The sequence below is a fragment of the Daucus carota genome, chromosome 8, assembly GCF_001625215.2.
Source record: "Daucus carota subsp. sativus chromosome 8, DH1 v3.0, whole genome shotgun sequence".
Taxonomy (NCBI): domain Eukaryota; kingdom Viridiplantae; phylum Streptophyta; class Magnoliopsida; order Apiales; family Apiaceae; genus Daucus; species Daucus carota.
Genome location: NC_030388.2, coordinates 7,152,875 through 7,158,945, shown reverse-complemented (window position 1 = coordinate 7,158,945; position 6,071 = coordinate 7,152,875). Strand labels below are relative to the sequence as shown.

At 35.3% G+C, this 6,071-nt stretch overlaps 1 non-coding gene across 1 annotated transcript; it reads left to right on the top strand.

The window, feature by feature from the left end:
- The first annotated feature begins 411 nt into the window (after positions 1-411).
- On the top strand, positions 412-518 carry LOC135148592 (small nucleolar RNA R71). The gene has a single exon (XR_010286669.1). It is a non-coding gene; the product is annotated as a small nucleolar RNA R71 (small nucleolar RNA).
- The last annotated feature ends 5,553 nt before the right edge of the window (positions 519-6,071 follow it).

Genomic DNA, 6,071 nt, shown 5'->3' with positions numbered 1-6,071 from the left:
TTTGGATTGTAATAAAAATTATTCTGAACATGCCATGATTGTCTTCCTTGGATGACAAATGTTTCCTCTGGAAATTGTTGTGCATGTGAGTACTGATTAGCACCAGGATCATTATACCCTTACATGGGAGAGGAAATAGCATTGACATTTACCCTTTGTCCATGAACATCTTGAGTAAGAGCATCCAATTTCAGAGTGAGCAAGTTCATTATCTCGGTGTCTTGTGCTCATTTCACCGATCTTGTACCACTAGGTGCCCAAGCATAGTTATTTGAGGCCAATTACTAGAGAAGTGCCTTAGCTTGATGAACATGTGCTTTCTTAAAATTTCCTCCAGCTGCCACATCCAAACTCAGCCGAATATCAGAATTCAAAGCTCCATAGAAAGTAATCAGAACCATCCACTCCTTATAACTATGATGTGGACATTTTCTCAACAATGCCTTGTATCTTTCACATGCTTGATACAAGCCTTCACCTGGTTGTGCTTTGAAAATAAGAATAATTGCTCTCATTTGTTGTGTCTTGTCAGATGGATAATATTTGGACAAAAACTTGGTAGAAAAATTGTCTTAAGTAGCTAGAGTAGTATCATTCCAAAGCTTTTCCCAGTATAGAATAAAGGAACATATGTAGATCAATTTGGTCAGAAGTAACCCCACTCATTGTGGAAAAAATACTCCATCCATCACTTCAATTGTTTACATTGGGAACGGGGCTAGGCACGCTAAAGGTCTCATAAAATAAAATATAGTTTGAAAAATATATATTATATAAATTTTATTACAAAAAAGAATTTTTTTAAAAAAAGTTATGAAACTATGTTTTATATGAGTATTTGTGTTGAGCAATGCAAAAAAGGTAGAAATAAATGAGAGGGGAGTGATAGTAGTAAATATATATAAATCATGCATTGATATCTAGTTACTTGTAATTTTCATTTTTCACGTGCTATAATTTTAATATTGAAAATTATTTATATAAATAAATAAAGTTGAGTAAATATTATGCATGCTTAATTTTTACTACTAATTACGCTAGTCAAAAGTTATATGCACTAATATTAAACATAGAAATAAATATAATTACAATATCTCCTCTCAAGTATAAATAAACATGTAAATAAAATATTATTAAAACTTATTTCTTATATTTTTTTTATTTGTCATTTTGAGTTTTAACATGTAAGTTTAGAAATTTTGAATGCATGACAAAATTAATTAATTTGTATTACTTTTTAATAAATTTAGATTATGTATTTTTATTTAGAAAAAAAAAATTAACTAAAATTATAATCAAAGTACTTTAAAATGTGGGTTAAAAATAAAGAGAACAACTAATATTAAAGAACTCATTAATTTAGGAAATATTAAAAATTTAATTTTATAATACTCCCCGAGTCCCACAATACAAGTTTTTTTTAGAAGAAATTTTTTTCCCACATATTTGCCCACTTTTAGTTTCCAATGCAAATATATTGACATTATTTCAAAATTACCCTTCTTGAAAGTTGTAAAATAATTAATGATGGTTCAATCAGAGTCTACATTCATCCGTACATGTGAAGAAAATATTATCTAATTAATGTTTCCTGCATAATTTTTTCAAAAGAGACTTCGAGGGAGAGTAATATATTAAGATGTTATTTAAACACGTTATGTTGGTTTGCCTATAAAATAGGAAAGGGCTACATATATTTCACAAAAATAATGTAAATAGATTCTGATAAGTCTTGATGAGGTGTAGACTCCAACAAAACTAGGCATTCAGTGTTGCACATAAAACAAGAAAGGCCAGTAAAGTAATATCTCTAGTAACGTAATATGTTGAACTGCATGAAGCAAAATCGATTACTCCTTTTACCACAATCGAGGCATCGTCTTCTCCTCTTCTCCATCTTCTTTCTTCTGCTTTTACTTTTCTCAAAAAATATTTAAGCTTTCTATTTACCTCTTCTTCTTGTTTTTTTATTTTGTCTTCTTAAAAGATTAAGTCGCCGGAATTTCAGTGATGAATCGCCGGAATCAACAAACCAAAGAGAATCACATCGACTTGGTAGGGAATGGAACCGAGTTTCGGCACAGAGGATTTGGTTAGCGATTCTCTGGAACGTTCTCCTTTCCTTGTAATACTAGACCAATCTTTTCATTTGTGATCTTCCCTAGTAGATTGCGTAAAACTATTCCTTGACATGCGGCTGTTGTAGCTGCCATGAACTCAGCTTCACAAGACGATAAATCCACCCAACGCTATTTCTGAGATACCCAAGTAATAACGCTATCATTTTGATAAAACACCGTTCCTCCTGTACTTTTCCTGTCATCAACTTCTTCCGCGAAATCACTATCGGAATATCCTGATAACATATTATTATTACTTCTAGCGGAATACAACAACCCATAACTCAACGTGCCCTTCAAAGAGCGCATTACCTGTTTCACAGTGTTCCAATGCATAACAGTAGGTCGTACCATATAACGGCTAACAATTCCAACATCATATGCTATATCTCGTCGAGTATGAACCATATAATGCAGTCCTGCACTCTTATATTCAGTTTAATCCACAGCTTTCCCGTTCTCATACTTGTGTAATTGCAATGAACCAGACAACAAAAAGGTTCATATCCAAGCTGATGTTTCTATTCAACAAACTATCTCTTCTCCAAACACTTCAACCAACACTATTATGCAACCTGTTCGTAAAGTTGCCAGAAAAAGGAGTGGGAGAAGTTTGATGTCTAAACCCACAGCTCTGTCTTCCTAAAAGAAGCAAAGGTTGGAAGCCTCGGAGACAACTGCAGCTTCATCCTTGCCATCCCAAAAGGGCTTGGACACTGAAATGGCAATAAAAGAGTCTCTGGATTCATTCCCTCCATAGAATGAACCGATTGAAATTGACCGTCCGGCCACGGTATCCTGTACAGAGTCAAGCACTGCTCTAGCTAGCACTCACGCTAGTGCAAAATCAAACTGAAACACAGGTTACTACACTTTCTGAAAGCACATATTTTCAAAATCAAGTTACTATGTATGAAAAATTTTCTGATCACTCTTTCTTTTATGATCAGGAGCTGCTTGGCAATGTGCAAGTACATCTGCCGTCAATGGCATCCGGAGGACAATTTGTTCCTCCACTACCTTTGAACCCATCTCTGGGAACATTAGTAGTATACACAGGTACAGCTGGAGGTGTGAATGAATCGAGTGTAAGGCAAACACCGAGCGATACACATGCACATAAGGAGGTTGAAATAACTCTAAGTGTACATAAGGTGAGTGCACACACCAACACTGCTCTGTTTGAGGAACAAATGGCCAAGCTAAAAGCTGAACTTGCCCGGATGGCTGAGGAAAATGAAAAGTTGAAAGGTGGCCAGTTGGTCACCTTGGAAAAGAAAGCTGAGGAAAAGCCATCTAGTTCTTACAGAGATGAGCTGAAGGAAGAGATTCATGAGTTGTCCACCATGATGAATTCAAATCATGAGCTATATATGGCAATGTTTGATGCAATGGAGCAAACTCTGGCTCAAGTGCTCAATCTTTTGCAAACTTCAAAGTCTACTGCTCAGAATTCTGGAGAGGATCCCTCAACTATGAGGGAGAATAGGGACAAGGGTGGAGACGACAAAGGGAACATCTCTAATCAAAGTAACAAGGGGAACACAAATACAAATACTTCTGATTCTGCCCCTGGCAAAAGCTCTGAAAAGTCTAAAGGCAAAAAACCAATGCATCAACATGACAATGTCTTCAACTCAGATAACTATGATGCTTATCCTAAAGACATGGATGATGATGATGTGTTTGATGCTACCTACAGCCAGGCTCAAGAAGAAGGATCATTTGATGAAAGTTACTTGTTTCAGACTGAGGAGGAAGTTGTAGATATTGAACATGAAGAGATGGTAAGGAAGTTCAAGATGGAGAACGAAGCTAGCAAGTGAAAGCTCAGAGATTTCCAAAAGCTTTTGGAGGACAAGCTGATAACTGAGGAAAAATTCAAGAAAGAAAAGCAGAAAATTTGGGATGCTGCCTGCAAGCAGAAAAATCTTGATATCAAAAGGAAAGTTGGAAAGAGTTGGGACATTGCATGCAGAATTTTCAATGGACCTCAAAGGGAACCCTTCGAAGACAGGAAGTTCATGTCTCTAATTCATGATCTAAGGGAGGTAAACCCTGATGAGGATGTATTCATGCATGCCCTTACTCTTGAATTATATTATATCACAGTTGTTGTCAAGAACTTGTTGGATGAATGGGAGCTTATCATTTATACCAGGAGAAACGGAACATTTAGACTCTCAGTTGATTTTCTCAAATCATTCACTGTGACTGAGCTCTGGGTACTTCGTAATAAAGTCAAGCGATGCTCTAATTTAAATGTACTCCTTCGAGATAAACTGATGGAATGTGCTGAATTCAACAGTCCTCAGGTTGTCAGGAATCCTTACTGTGTGAAGTTCATCAACGAAAGCATCTTTAACTCTGTGTACTTGAATGAAGAAGCACTTCCCAAATATTCAGTCAAGCAACTGATTCTGGTGTCCACTCTACTAAGGACTATGGGCTTCGCTTCAAAAGCAAAGGCTGATGCTGATGATGTAATTGCTAATTACTGCATTCGGAAAGACATTTCTAAATACACAAGGAAAATGAAGCAGGTAAAGAAAACTCAGCCAGCAGACTTTAAAGAAGACCCAGTGGAACTGGAAGTGATGCACCATCTGGCTCTGGCTAGGGAAAGAAAGAAACATGGTGAATCCACTATTGCTGTACAGCCAACCAGATAAGAACCATCAACTCCTATCATTCACAGCTCTGACATAGAGGAAGGAGAAGTTGATCAGTAGATTTGTTAGTGTCTTGTAATATATGTTCCAAAAGAACATCCCTTTTGTAATCTACTGTTTATGTTTGAATTCTGGTCAATGTTTAATTTAATACCAGAAACTTTTGCTATTTATCTTTCCATGTTTAATCCTTTGTCTTATCAGTTAGTTGAGTTATCCTCTCGATAATTTGCATGTTATGTTAACAAACAAATAGGGGGAGATTGAAAGCCATATGTTAAGCCTATTTGTAATTAAAGAGGTATCAACTCAACACTGATAAGAAAGCAAGTAAATAGAAAGTACTGTTAATCGGAATCCGTACGAAGAACGTCAAATGTTATATTGAAGATTTTATGTCGGAAGAATTTCAGGATGCTGCTGCAAACCACTGGAAGAAGTTCATTAATATGTTCATGCCTCAGTGTTCAGATTATCTTTTGTAGCACGTCCAGAAGATTAGAAGGTATAAAGTTTAAATACTTTATTTATTAAGAAGATTCCATATTGTGTCTACGAATGAAGAAGAACTCAGAAGACAAAGAATTGACGAACAAGTCACAACTTAATTGTTTAATTGACAAAGAATATTTGATTCATCTAGTTACAGATGAACCAGACAGTACATTTGTGTATCAGCTACTGAAATTAAATATTCTGCATCAAACAAAGGTGGTCGTTTAATCAAGTCGACGATCGTAATTGTTTATAGAAGACCAAAGACTCTGCTGCTGAAGAAAAGAGTTTAAATCATTATTGAATTAATAATTTCACTTCTCAAAAAAAATTATACTGGATGTGTAATTTATTTATTAAATTGATTCTATCTCGAATTAATTTAATTTATGAATTTATGCATTTAATATAATTAAGTGAATATTAATTTATTAATTATTTAAAAGATAATCAATTGTTTTATTATTTATAAACTTTGCAAGACAATCCAAAGGATTGTCTTACGGAGCTAAGTACCCCTCACTTCACGCGGTAAGACAATCCAAATGATTATCTTGCCGAATCCTTCATTGTCTTTGCCATTTTGTGTGGCAAGACAATGCAAATGATTGTCTTGCCGAATATGGTTTGGCAAGGCAATGCAAAAGATTGTCTTGCCGAAAGTTGGCTTGCAAGACAATCCAGGAGATTGTCTAACCGAGCAAGACAATCACTTAGATTGTCTTGTCGAGTTAGACAATGTCCCAGATTGTCTTGCCTAGCTCATTTTGGCAAGAAAATTTGA